Below are 14,580 nucleotides of genomic sequence, written 5' to 3' on the forward strand. Positions count from 1 at the left end.
CAAGTGAGGTACCAAGGGCACACAATGACCTTGTCTTGGATATCTATGTAGTGCTCGGAGTAAAAAGCAATACTTAGATGAAGTCTCTAGAGGATTATTCCATGTCGTGACAATATGCTGTCTGTAGGTTTTGAGCCTGGAGTGCTCATTCAGCTCTTGCTGGGAGGGAAGGAGGTGAGTGGGGGGGCATCTAGGGAGAATTGAAAGGGGGAAAGGAAATCCATCACAATCCCATTCGGACCAAGAAGAGCAGAGGCCTTAGTGAACCAACAATGAGCTCTGCCAATGGGATCAGAGCCAACAACCACCTCAGAGGAGCAATAGGCTAGGCAAGAGTATTTGCGACGACTCTCAGTAGAGTGCACGAAGCCCCAAAGACGATGAAGAAACCAAACCAAATCAAAGCTTCCCAAGTCTATATGATTTCGAAGTTGGAAGAATTTTTTTAAAGTTCCAGCTATATAGGCAAAGAGTTTGATTAATTCTTCTTCTCAAATAAATGCATTCTTCAGTCAATAAGAGGTTATTGACAACCGTCCGTGATGGAGAACAAAAATGCATAGAAACAACAACTAGAAAGAACTATTCAAACTTGCAAATGTAGATGCTTGCACAAGGACGGGATTTTTCCTTTTAATCACATATGAAACACTTGCAAACAATGCTCTACTTGCCACTTTTGCTTATGTATGCTCAAAATGGGCTTTGAATCCCAAAATACAGCCCTTAATAGAGGCATGTTTACTTGAGAATACGATAGACCTGTTTTAGACAGCCCAAAACATGCAATACTTGAGGCTTTTTTGCACAAAATGCCCAAAACTGGGCTTTAGAAACCCCATGACATGCATAAATTAGGTCGTTTTTCTCATTCAGCCCCAAAAAATGGGCTTTAAATCTCCATTTGCATGCTTCCAAGGCCTTATTTTTGTTCTATAATGCACTATACCAGTTACTCATATTTATTTGCATATGAAAAACGACTGTATTTGTGATGCTACAGCCAAGGGACGGGCTGTTTTAGGCAATTTGCATGTAAATGGAACCAAAATTGCCACTTGTCTGCCTTAGTTCAAAATGCAGCATTAGAGAAAATAATATCGCATTTTTTATGATGCATTACGCATGCATTCTCTCAAAAAATTGTCACTTCCAGCCTTTAAAAGCCAAATGCAGCTCTATATGAGTAATGACATTCTCTTTAAGAGGTATTACACATCAAAAACAGATGTAATGGTATATAAAATCACCACTTAGCCTTTTAAGTCACTTAAGACGATTTTTTTGAAGCCAAATGCATATGCTTTTGGTCTAAAAATTGCCACCATGGGATTCCTTATGCAAAACAAGCCTTAAATTTACAATGACGTGCTCTTTGGAGCCATTTACATATGCAAATACATTTAAAAATTGTCCCAGTAAGTTAGGATGTACTTTTTGGAACCATTTGCATATGTTTTTGATTATACTTGTGTTTAATATATCCAAGTTTATAATGACATGCTTTTTGGAGCATTTTGCATATATTTAAAATTCTCATTTTAGCACATGTATGTGCATATAAAAACCCCACCTTTATGACTTGGGTCCAAAATATTGATAGTGGTGATTTAAAAGATGACTTGCATATATGATGACATGCACTGTTGATCGAAACCCCAGTTTATTGCATAAAAAGCCTTTCATTTTTAAAATTTACATGCAACTATAGTTTTAATGAAGAGATATACAAAAAGACTAGAAAAACCCACCATTACATTAGAAAATCATTAAATCTTACCTGAGTGATGCAAAATTTTAAAATGAGGTTCTAAACCCACTTTACATTCACATGACAATTTTATTTCATACAGTTATCATTAACAAGCCCAGTTTGGAAAGATTTTTAATAAAGGAAAAAGGATATGCAGTCAGGCCAAAAAACCGAAAACAAACACACGACCAAGAAAAAACAAATAAGAAAACACCTTAGAAAATTTATCCAACAAATTTTTCTGCAGGGTTACCCCAATTTTGCGAATACAAAATTGAGGACAACAAGTATATACATTTAATAATATTTAATACATATTAGGATTATATATATAGATTAGTTTATATATATATATATATATATATATATATATATATATATATATGTATATATATATATTATATTTCAGTTTTTTAACATGATATATTTAATAACTATATTTCAAATATATAATGTTTGATATATTCACTTATTTATTGTAATATTATTATTTATTTATATAATATATTGGGCTATCATTTTATTATTGATTATTAATTTATAAGTATATTTGATTATTATTTATTTTCATACTTTAATAATTAGTATAATTATTTATAATATAATATTATAATTTTATAATCATTTTATTATTATTAGATCCTATTCAGGAAGGGGGCATGACAATATCAGAAGCTGCTTGTTGTTGGCTGATTTGTAATAAGGACAATCTTAGAAGGTGATTGATTTCACAACCTAATAAAGTTATCCTCCACTAAAAGAGTTGTATTCTCCATTCTTTTTCATTTCTTGTCTCGTCTATTTGAATTTTGACTGTTGCTTTTCTGTGACTGACATATTTGTCCATGTTGAAGCAAATGGATTCCTACTTTAAACATTCCTGTTTAGAACTGAAGTTTGTAAACCTGGTGAGCTTTAAAGTTTGGCAAGGAGGCCTTCATGGCCATGTGTGTTGTGTTTGGCAGGTTTCAAGAAGTGGTGCCTTTGAATGCTGGTAATGTATTTGGTGCAGAAGATAATAGTCCTATATCTGGATGGGAAACTCTTATCCGTAAAACATTGAACCAAGCATCTAAAGACAAACCCATATGCAAAAGCTATAGTGCTCCCCCTTCACCAACTAATAAACTACCCGATGCTTCTCAAACTGTTGCAGACGAAATCTTAGCTGATGAAGCAGATCCAGTAAATAATCAAGATATAAATTTCCTGTCAGAAAGGCTCGAGGAAAAAGTTCGTGACAGTTTCTTGTTATCTAGTGGTAAATTTAAAATGCGTAGAGTGCAGAGCAGCTCTGGAATGATAGTATCACCTGAGTCATCATCAAATGAAAAAATCGGAAAGCATAGTAGTTCAGCATACTATAGTTTGGCTTGGCAAGAGCAATCAATGGGATCTAGGTCAAAAATTTTGTCATCTAGTGGTTACTTCAAGAGAGCCTACAGTTTTTCTGGAAATCTTGGTTTGATTTGGCCAGAGGCATCATTGGATACAAAAGCACTTAATTTATCACCCACAGTTGGTTCTTTGGAGAGATGTAAAGAAGACATAAAACAATCTCTTGTGAACTCTAGCCTTGAAATGGCATCCTCATTTTCCAAAAGGGTCAGAGCAAAATATGTGCGTATAGCAAGCAAGCAGATGGTTGGATTATTTGTAACTGTTTGGGTACGCCGTAATCTTAGGCATCATATTCACAATCTGAGAGTGTCACCTGTTGGGGTCGGGTTGATGGGTTACATGGGTAACAAGGTCTCTCTCTCTCTCTCTCTCTCTCTCTCTAACACGCGCACACACACACAGTAGCTCAATAAATTCATTAGTTTATTTTAAGGATTCTTTGAAGACATTTTAGTAAGAAAGGTTGAATATGAGATCTCAAGGATCATAAGATTTCATATGCAGTTTACTTATCATTCTTTAAAGACATGTATTGTTTATATTGAAGCAGAAATAGTGGTATGCATTCTGTTACAGGGATCAATCTCAGTCAGCATGTCTATCTACCAAACAAAATTATGCCTTGTTTGTTCCCACTTGACATCTGGCGAAAAGGAAGGGGACAAGTTACGGCGAAACTCTGATGTGCTGGAAATCTTGCGTCAAACTCATTTTCCTTCTGCTGGAGTTGAACTGCCCGAGACTATTCTGGAGCATGAGTGAGTCTTTAAAAACTAAATAAAATGGTTTTGATTTGGTTCTGTTTTAGGACAGTTGGAGGATTCTAATTTGCAAGATGATTTGGTTAATTTGCAAGATGATTCTAATAAGTTATAGTGACTATCATTGTTTCAATGTTTTGTTAATTTTGAATATGGTTCCAATATATTTTTGAGGTCTTGGTTATGGTGATTACTTTTTAATGCCGATGGAAAATTCAAGGTTAGGTTCACAACTTCGCAGATACTTCCAGTTTGCATTTATTAGTATGCTTACTAAAGGTTGCTAATTGATGTTGGTGTCTTTTGTTATTGTTATGCTTGAGGAAATTTTTTAATGGTCTTTAAAATGGTACCATCTATTCCTTGCCACTATATTTGTACACTGCAAGTGGAGCTGATGAGCACGGTATCAAATCAGGAGAGAGTATTGAAAATCACTTCTTAATTGTTCATATGGCTTAAAAGTTGAAAGCTATGTTGCTATTTGTTTTATGATAGGTAAGTGCTGTTAAGTGGGCAGCTCCCTTAAACAAACAGAATGGAACATCTGCTCAAAAAAAGAGCATCCAGATTACAAATTATTTTTCAATACCCCAAGGTTTATCAGAAAACAAAGGCCCTCAAACACATTAGAAGTGTGCTCCACCTGTGGAGGGGGAAAAAATGGAGGTGTGCTAACCAATGTAGAAGTTGAAATTTTCCTTGTTATTCCAATTAAGGCCATTTGACAACAGATGAATTGCCTTGGTGGTCTCTTTACATCCATGTTTACCAAAAAAAGCTCCACCCAATGAATCTTCCTATGGTTTCTTGTTGAAATACAAATTGCATAGGATACTTGCTTACACAATTCCTGTTTGAGAAAAAACATAAGCAAGGAATTTTCAGCTGGGATTCATGAATGTGATTTCTAGTGACCAGATGCATACCATTTTTTGTTGAACAACTTTGATAATCTCCACCTGTTCAATATCAAAGAACTTGTGGAATCAGGAATGACAGATCCTGAAGAGTGCAATTGTACTCACACTCAAATGACTCGTTGTACCATATGTCTAGACTGCCATGGCATATCTAGAATAAACAGAAGTTAGCACATATAGACACAACCAAGTTGTCTGTTTTGTGATTGTGAAGTAGGAGATAGAATGTCTGATTCTGCCAGCTTTCCTAAAGGGAAATCTAATCCCGGAGATTGCAATTGTCCAATTCTACATTGTTTTCCTCCCATATGTGGCTCAAATCCATCCATCGTCCTTGTCTTGATTGGACACCTTAAAAACTCATTCTGATCAATACCATGATTGGCCAGGTAATCTGTGGCCCTATTGGCTTCTTTATAAATATGTGCCAAGGTGTTTTCCTAGTTAAAGCCTACTCCAACACGAATCAACTGATTTCTGCAACTTCCAATTCTTAATGTTTTCTTTTTCATAGCATTAATGCCCATCGTGAAATCTCCCTCAATGCCTGTCACCTTGACACCCTTTTGATTACATGCTTTGAGACCTTTGCAGGGAGCTTCCATATTGGCTTCATTATTTATGCCATGTTTGAGATTCTTGGATATTACCCAAACGACAGTTCCCACCTCAATCTTTGTAATGCATTCTGCACTTGAAGCCCAAAGATCGACTCTAGAGACCCCATCAAATTTGAGTTTCAGTTTTCCTCTAGGAGGGGCAAAAGCTATCTTGTTATTGTTTCAAATTTCAATGCATATAAAAATATAGACATTGATAGAATGTTATCTGGAGCTGATTGTTCTGGATTCAGTTTATATTTCAAGTTGTTTCAGAATGCTATTTTTGTTAACATAGGAAAACTGTTTTTCCTGAGGTCCTTTGGATCCTAAATACAATTAGGTGTGTTGTTTCATTTGCTACCAATATTTCTATGTAAGAAAACCTATGCGTTTTAATCCAAAATTTGCATCATAAACCTCACAAAATAGCATTGGCATTCCAATGAACACTTGATAGTGGTCTTATACAGAGATACTCACCAAGTCACTAATTCTGATTCCAACTTTCGAAAGAAACACGATAGTACTGTTCATGAATTTAATCAAACACTTGACTGATCATTATTTTCAGAACTCAATGTTGAATCCTCTCAGGTATTTATCAGACATATGCAGAAAAAAACTAAAACTTCATCACAAATCATCAGTGACTGTGTTCAGACATTTGGTCAAACAATAGACATTCAATGAAACCTCTGAGCAATTTATCAAATGATTGTATGAACTAGTCATTCTCAAATCGTCAAATGTATTGCAGAGACATAACATCAAACACTTTGCATGGAGACTTCTATCAGCAGGGAGATCACAGTTGAATACTTGTATTCAGCCTTATGAAGTTCTGTGGTATTACAGAAGATTCTCCATGCACATGATGACTAACACTTGACACATTACCCACTGAATTTCAATTCACTTTCATATTTAGGAATTTTAGCCCACACACTAAAGATAGATTCACACAGATCAGAAAATATAATTATGATGATTGCTACCTCATTCCTGGTTTACTTAATATGACATCTCCAGCTTAATGGAAGATATAGAGAAATATTGCATCACTGTTACAGAAGTCAATGGCATTGTTTGCACCTGGAAATGGCTTATTTTTGTATGGATTTCACCATGCCCAAATTGCTACAAAGTACTAGACTTCTGCGTAATCTGTATAGTGATGGGGCAGATTGTGTGGCTTCCAAATATCCCTTAGTGAATAATAATATAGGCTGCGATAAGTATGTTTGTGCTGGCAGATCATATCCCATACATAATGCATTTGAACTCCTCATAGGCTTTCGACATATTTGATACTGCACTCATGTGTAATGGCCTCATACTGCTTGGCACTGAATGATATCTTCATGCCAACCTTGAATGCCACAATGTCATAATTTTAACTACTGTTGGAGTGCATCTAAACTAATGAATTCTGAAACCAGTCCTTTCCTCTTAAACTTCGATCTGCATTGAAGTCTTTCTTATATCATTCAAAAGTAATACCTGTAGATTCGGCAGTGAACTCTGCTGTCAATTCACCTCGCATGAGAGGTTTGGTTTCTGTCCAGCCTCTTGGTTCCAAGGGTTCGTCCTCAGAACAGTCAGTAATTGTTACCAGAAACAATGGAGAAATATCACAATAGAATAATCACCAAGCATATCCCAAATGAAAGTACAGCACCATTTATAAAGCCTCTTTAGGCAGTTGATACACCACTACTAAGCAATGTGGGATAAAAGTCACTATATTATAATGTTATTTTATAACATAAAGTAACTTCGGCAATGTCAAACCTATTAAATATTAGTTAACTTTCTCCATTACTTCATAAATAAAGCCGTGACTGAAATTGCATCCCTTTTGACATCCAATTAACCTACTGGGTTGTGAAAAATAGGCTAACCAATCTCCCTTAGAATCGCAGGACAGAAGAGGACATTACACCCTTCCTAAGATTGCCTGCCCCCAAACAATCGCAATATGTAATAAGGCCAAATGCCTTGATCCCATATCAATCTTAGGAATGTTGCTTCACTGATGCACTGTGCTACTCTGATATTAACATCACCTTCAAGCAACTCACCATGATCCAATACACTAATCATAGAAATGCCAGGATTCCAAAGAGGTCTTGGTGCATCTACCTCAAAGCTCCACTGCTCTACACTAATGTAAACATGGTAATGACCAAAACTATGAAGCACACTGTCAAGGTCCTAGTGTAGACATTCACCAGACCAACCCACATACCATAACACCATATAAGAACACCCATTTATGTCATTTTCAGTCTTGAGTGTAAAATCAGTCTGTTGGGTGGATATTTTGCAACCGACAGTTTTGGGTAAAATCTAGTCACAGAATAGGATGACCAGCCACAACATGTGAGATAGAGTCTCTGCTACCTTAAAGGGAAGGTTCCCCCTTCTCACCGTTCCTTGGAAAAACTCAAGGTAAGCAAGAAGTTGAGAGATTTTGTAAAGGGATGTTACCAATATTTGTTCCTCTTTAACGTTTAGGAAAGAATCCACTTACTCGTGGAACGAGTAATGGGCAAGGTGAAATCTCTTACTACACTTTTATCTAACAGCTGGAAATGGTGATATTGATAAACCAACACCAACTCAAAGGCTAGCTGAAAGTGTACCGATTTGGCTCTAAGTTTGGTTGTAATTCTATATGAATAAGCTTCATTATTGGGGCACAAAGACTTCCAGAAGAAAAGATATCTTAATTGTTTTGTGAATCAAGAAAAAGATACAAGCTATAGACGAAGCTTCTAGTCTATATATCTTTACAACCATTCCCAGTCAAAGCTTTGGATCTGGTTGCTTTCTAACTCTTTGTCAAACTCAATAATCAAGAACACAAAATAACATGTGAATAAAAGACAACAAATGCAAATTATAGTCAAAGCTTCTAACTTGCACAAGTAACAATCTCACTCAATCAAAGTTAAGTTTCAATTAATTCTTTGTATTCACTTTTCTTTCAACATGGCGCTACACAATCAAAGTTACGCTTGCACAATTTCCCCAGAGCTCTCTTGCATACAATAAAAGATAGATTTTTACAATGAGAGGGCACTTCTTTATATAGGCCAAGGTGTTGAAAAAAAGATAGAGGAAAAAGTGGGAGCAACTCAATCAACTTTGACCGAGTCTAACTGAAAGAGAAATTATTGGATTACAAGTCATTACACATGCAACTTGTATTACACGTTATTGCATAATTTCATGCAATACATCCTCTTTGATCTGCAAACATAAAAACAAAATAACAATTTTAAAGATTGTTCTTAAGTGCCTTGAATTTGATGATAACATCACATATTGTAGGAAGATCAGAAATCTTCATTGTCTTTGATATGGCTTCCATTCTAACTGCATCGGCATATGCTGATTTCACAACCTTGGAATTTTGCCGCTAGAGAATCTTGCAAGTGCTTTGCCAAAGATTTATACAAGGCAAATTTGTTCATTGTGTGAGAACTAAAATCCTCAAAATCTAAATCAGCATTGACCTTGATTTTATATCCCGTTGTGATTTCTTCAACTGCAACCAAATTATCATGTTCATCAAGAACTTGACATCCCATTTATTCCAAATCACACATGTTTCCAGTTTCTATTGTCTGACAATATTCAAGGATTGCTTGCAACTTTGTTATCAGTATTCTCAGTGTCTCTTCTTTGGTAGCCCATAAGTCCTTGGCTCCTGCAGAACATTTCACAAGATAGAAGAACATCACATGTGACCATGGCATCTAAATCAGATTTGGCAACCTCATCCCAGTCATTTAGAATCTCTTTTAGGATGTTAGCTTCGACTTAAAGATGTAATCAGGTCATGTAGCATTTCTTCAATACCCCTGATACATTCAGGGACTTTGACTATATTTGTAATGGCCTGTACCCTTTCGGAAATGACTTCTTCGAACCAAGATTTCACAGCTTCCACTATCCTTTTTTCTTTTGGGGTCTGAGTTGTAACAATTGCATGTTGCAAACACTATTGCCGAATGATTTCATTGAAGCAAAAAACCACTTGTTTCAATTGATTTTTCTTTTGCCATAACTCTTGGTTACTTTTTGACACATTGGCAAGTGCGTCTTGAGCATCTTGTAAACAACCTAGTCGTGATTGCTTTCCAATTTCTACTTTGGTGAGCTTTTAATCAAAACGATTAAGTTCCTCAACTGGCTTGTCTACCAATGGTTCAACAACTTCTACAAACTTAATCTTTTTTGAATCAACTATGATTCTACAAACAATCTTATCTTTCAAAGATTTAGACTTAGCTTTCTTTACAAGAAGGTTATTTGGGGGTACCACAACCTTTCTTCTTTTCATTGTAATCTTACTCAACCATGTAGGCAAGTTGAAACTTCCATTTGTGGAAGCATGTACAATAGAGACCATTGGCATTGATCTTGATTGTATCTCTGTTGTAATTGAGCATGACTCAGTTTGCACAGCTGAATTCATGGGTGGATGATAAGAAGATTCTGTCATGAACAACTCAAAGCCAGCCCTGGAAGTGTCAAGCTGGGAAACGTGACCCTTTGTGAAGATCGGAAAATCCTCAAACACATTTATGATATTTTCACATTGCTCAGCTGTTAGAATGGAGGGTGCTGCCAAAGATGTAGGAAGTGCGAATGTATTTACTTCCGATGATGGAATAGGAGGTGTGAAGACCGTAGAGAATGAATCCACATCATCATCAATTACACCCAAGAAAGGTGTCCCCCGGATGGATGGTCCCTGACTACGAGTAAGCTGTGGAGGAGATATGATCATGACTCCTTCAAACTCTTTATCCGATTCTTCATTGGATTCTTCTTTTGATTTTTGATCTTGCACAGTTTTTTGAGATGTTTTAAATACTTTCCCCTCTTTTAATTTGAACTTGAGGGATTTCTTCACATCGGAGGAGGATGCACCAACTTTACCCACAACTTCTAATTGTGACTTTCTCCCAAGCGGACCAAAACTCCCACAATCTACTCCCATCTTAGGATTTACCCTTTCGAGACCTTTGATCTTCAACCATTTGTTGGTGTTTGCCAAAATGGATTGAAATTGATCAATGATAGAAGTGCATTCTTTTTGTTGCCATTGTATGGGAAAAGGACATTGTTTGTCAAAACCAACCTGATGATATTTTAGATCAAGAACATTACCATCATCTTCAATTTGAAAATTAGATGGAATTTCTAGCATATTTGATCTTCAACCATTTGTTGGTGTTTGCCAAAATGGATTGAAATTGATCAATGATAGAAGTGCATTCTTTTTGTTGCCATTGTATGGGAAAAGGACATTGTTTGTCAAAACCAACCTGATGATATTTTAGATCAAGAACATTACCATCATCTTCAATTTGAAAATTAGATGGAATTTCTAGCATATTCAAATCAACAACCTGCTGCAAAGTTAGCTTGCAATAATCCAATCTTCATAATATCCAACTTTGTCCACATATCAATCCAAACGTCTTTTATGCGATGAACATGAGTGAATGCTCTCTTAATTCTTGAATTCATTTTACGATAATCAAAGTCATATCTGGCCTTGAACATCTTCAATGCGATCAGCTGAAGTTCCATTTCCATAACCTTAGCTTTGTAAATTGAATTGATCATATAATGACCAATTGCCAAATGCTTAGCAGAGGTGATACCAAAACCTGGCCTATGTAGAATGCTTTGATCACATTGTACCTCCATGAGTTGTTTGGCCAACTCCATTAGAATGATTTTGTCAGTGGCATACTTAGGTAAAGTATAAGGTTCTCCTTTGAAATATCTGTAATGTGCCCATTGGTTGCCGGCATTAGTATTTCAGGGATTAACCTAATATTGGATCCTTGTAGGCTAATGAGGATGGTTAGAGGGTCTTCTGAGGATTGGTTCATCTCCAACATTCAACGATTCATGGATTTGGCCTTTGTTTGATGCCATTCAGACTCCATTTGCCATACTTACTATGCATGGTAAGTCAGTTTAATAGAGATGGACCCTTTCTATTTTTAGAAAGTGTATTTGGTCACATGGGGAATTATGAGGAGATTCCTATTTTAGACGGCATAGCAATCAGACAAGTATTTCAAGAGATATTAAAGTTTGAGTGACTTAAGTGATTTATTTAAATATTGAATGTTATAAAGTTATAAAGTCACTTAAGTGACTAAAAGATGAAATTGGCTTTTAATCCCACAATGCCTAGTTGTTTGTGTTTTCCCTCATATCGAGGTTATAAAAGTGTGGAGCTACATTGGGATTCATACAACGAATGAATATATGAAAACTCTTCAAGTCCTAATGGTTGCTTAAAGTGTGACTAGATTATTCTTAAGGATGAAATCCCTTAAGAAAGTTGTGATACTAGACGCCAACTTAGTATTCACATTCAAGTTCTAAGAAAACAAGGAGGATATAGTTTGGAAATCAACAGCAAGTTACATATTTTGATAAGGAAGCTCGTAGGGAAGATTGAGCTAAAACTGGTACGTACTTTGTATTCTGGGCAGGAGTATTTAGTCAAGGATTGACCAATATTTAAATAGCAGAGTAAGAGGGCAGAAATAGAGCGGCTTCATCTCAGAATGGACAGAGCTGAGATAATCAAGGAGTATAACACAGGGATATCGGGCGTTCAGGCAAGTCAATTTTCTATCAGTATTTACAGCTTGCAACAGTGACAGGTCGGGTTGACATTCACATGTCTAAGGCAAGCAATCACGTCTGAAAATGATATAGAGTCTGGACGTTGCTGTGGTACTTCAGTGTAGTGGTCTTCAGACACAATACGCATCAGCAGACAACAGACTGGGCTGAATCTTGGTAGTGGCATCAGGTCCTAACTCCATTTCAACCCCCAACCTTGGCACACATAGACATTCATGGGTCTGTCATTTCTTCTCTCCACCCGAAATTTCTTAACTATGCATATTAATATCTCTAATACTGGAAATGTAATTTGGCCATCAGTTTAGAAAACATTTTATAAGAGACGTACATATTGCAAGGTGTCCATGATTATTGATTATGTATTTAATGGAGTTTTGAACCGTCAGTACAAATTTCAGAGAAACAGTAATTTGTGAATGCAATCATAGTTTACTTAAAGACTAGTTCATACAACAACTGTTTGATGAAATGTCTGTAACCATAGTACGATCATACTAAGCCAAATCTAGTAGAGGTTATTACAGTGGTATTAGAGCTCAATACCAAGGTTACATTCCAATTGTTTGACATAATGTCAGTCTATAGAATCATGATTGAAGGATAATGTGTGCCGAGTCTGAAGTCTAGTTAAGATTATTACAGGTATGTTTCCAAAATCAAGTATTTAGTCCGTCTGAAAAGGTTACCAGTAAATTGTGAGAAGTACACCAATTGTTTGATATATTGTCCAGTGTTTGGAACTCTCAGTTTGAGAGATATTGCTCAGAATAAATAAATCAGATTGCTCACCAATTATTTGTTCAAATTCCTATGGTCTGAAATATGGGTTACTTCGAATATAATCAGTGCTGACACATAATAATCTAGTATGGATTATTACAATATCCAACTCTCAAATAGGTAAAGGTTGGAAATTGAAGGAATATGCAGCCATATTGATTAACCTTATCCCAAGCCTTATCAGACACTCTTTTGATAGACAATTGTCTATCAAACAAACACCAAAAATACCCAAAGAATGCATCTTGAACTCTTATGTAATGGTATTTACTATTAGTTAGAGTAATTTGATCATAGTATTCCCAAACTAGAATGTGAAGACGATCTCCTTTGGTTGAAATCCCAGAAAAAGACCCCATAGTAGCAATGATATAGATAAAGATAGGGATTCATGTAGAATGGTACTGATGTTCCCATTGAGCAACTGTTGACAAAGTGCAGTGCTGATAAGTTCCCCCTCAAAAGATTTGTTCCTTTTTATCAATGATTTGGAAAATGAACTTATACATCCATGGTTCAAAATAATTAGAATCCTTGAGACCACATATCCCGCTGAGAAGGATAACTTAGTCAGAGTAATTTGATCATAGTATTCCCAAACATTTACACACTATCAAGAATAGACGTGACCTGAGATGGAGTTGCATGAGCCAACTCTTTATCATATGAATATTTCATCTTTCCTTTCATTTTTGCAGATGAGGGCATTTCTTGTGCTTGTGCTTATGAAAATCCCAAGACATGTACAAATCATCAGAAGGTATTGCTTCCATAAAAAATGCTGATTCGTAATTAGCAACAAAGGTTTTTTAATGGAAGATAAAATGTGTGGAGTATGGATTAAATACTCAAAGGACTCTTGTGCAATGATATTGAAAGGTATATACAAAGGCTGCAATGTGACTTGTGATGATTGAGAAAATGAGGCGAAGTGAGCTCTTATAGATATCTCTGAGGAAAAGTGAAGTCCAAGTACATGGGAATGCATGCACATGACATTTTTTTGACTCTTTAAAAGTAACTTTCAGGCAAAAACAGTTCTCAAGATGCTCTTGGGAAAGAACTTGCAATTTCTTCAAAATGAAGAGAAATAAGAGAGCAAACAAAAATGCAAACAAAAAAAGCACAAAACATACACATACCTTCGATTTGACACTCAAACATGTCAAGAGACAAGTGGTTTTATAATGCAATTTCGAATTTGAAGTTTGGGGAAAATCCAAAAATGTGAAAATGAGAGTGTACATCATATTTAAAGGAAAAATACACTTTTCATGGCATCTCTATCAACAAGTATAATTCATCAAGCTAAAATGTGCAAGAAAATAGCAAGATAAGTATGAATTAATGAACAAATTTGAAAATGTCCACTTGTTGTTAATGATCCAAAAAATGGAGGAGGAAGAAGCTTTATCTTTGAAAAATTCCAAAACAAACTTTGATTTCTTCCAACTTTTAATGAGGAATAATTAATGAGTTGGGCAAAAGGCGTTTTTCATGCCCAATCCCAAAAATGTGTTCAACAACCTCCAATGCTTGTAGCGTTTTTGGCAAAATACATGTGTAGAACCCATTTTTGATAAAAACATGGTTTCAATAGGGCATTACATGCAGTGTTTTTCACCTTAGAATGCAAAAACATGATACTCAATGGCATAAACAATGAT

At 35.7% G+C, this 14,580-nt stretch overlaps 1 pseudogene across 1 annotated transcript in view; it reads left to right on the top strand.

Moving 5' to 3' along the window:
* LOC149561947 (type I inositol polyphosphate 5-phosphatase 2-like) overlaps window positions 1–14,580 on the top strand; it is a 119,721-nt pseudogene that overhangs the window by 73,553 nt on the left and 31,588 nt on the right. Inside the window, exons 7-8 of the transcript XR_016363880.1 lie at window positions 2,719–3,505; window positions 3,731–3,912. The product of XR_016363880.1 is annotated as a type I inositol polyphosphate 5-phosphatase 2-like (transcript). The remainder of the gene's footprint in view (window positions 1–2,718; window positions 3,506–3,730; window positions 3,913–14,580) is intronic.

The sequence above is a fragment of the Cupressus sempervirens genome, chromosome 4 (assembly GCF_028749045.1).
Source record: "Cupressus sempervirens isolate cs-2001-9-10 chromosome 4, ASM2874904v1, whole genome shotgun sequence".
Classification (NCBI taxonomy): Eukaryota; Viridiplantae; Streptophyta; class Pinopsida; order Cupressales; family Cupressaceae; genus Cupressus; species Cupressus sempervirens.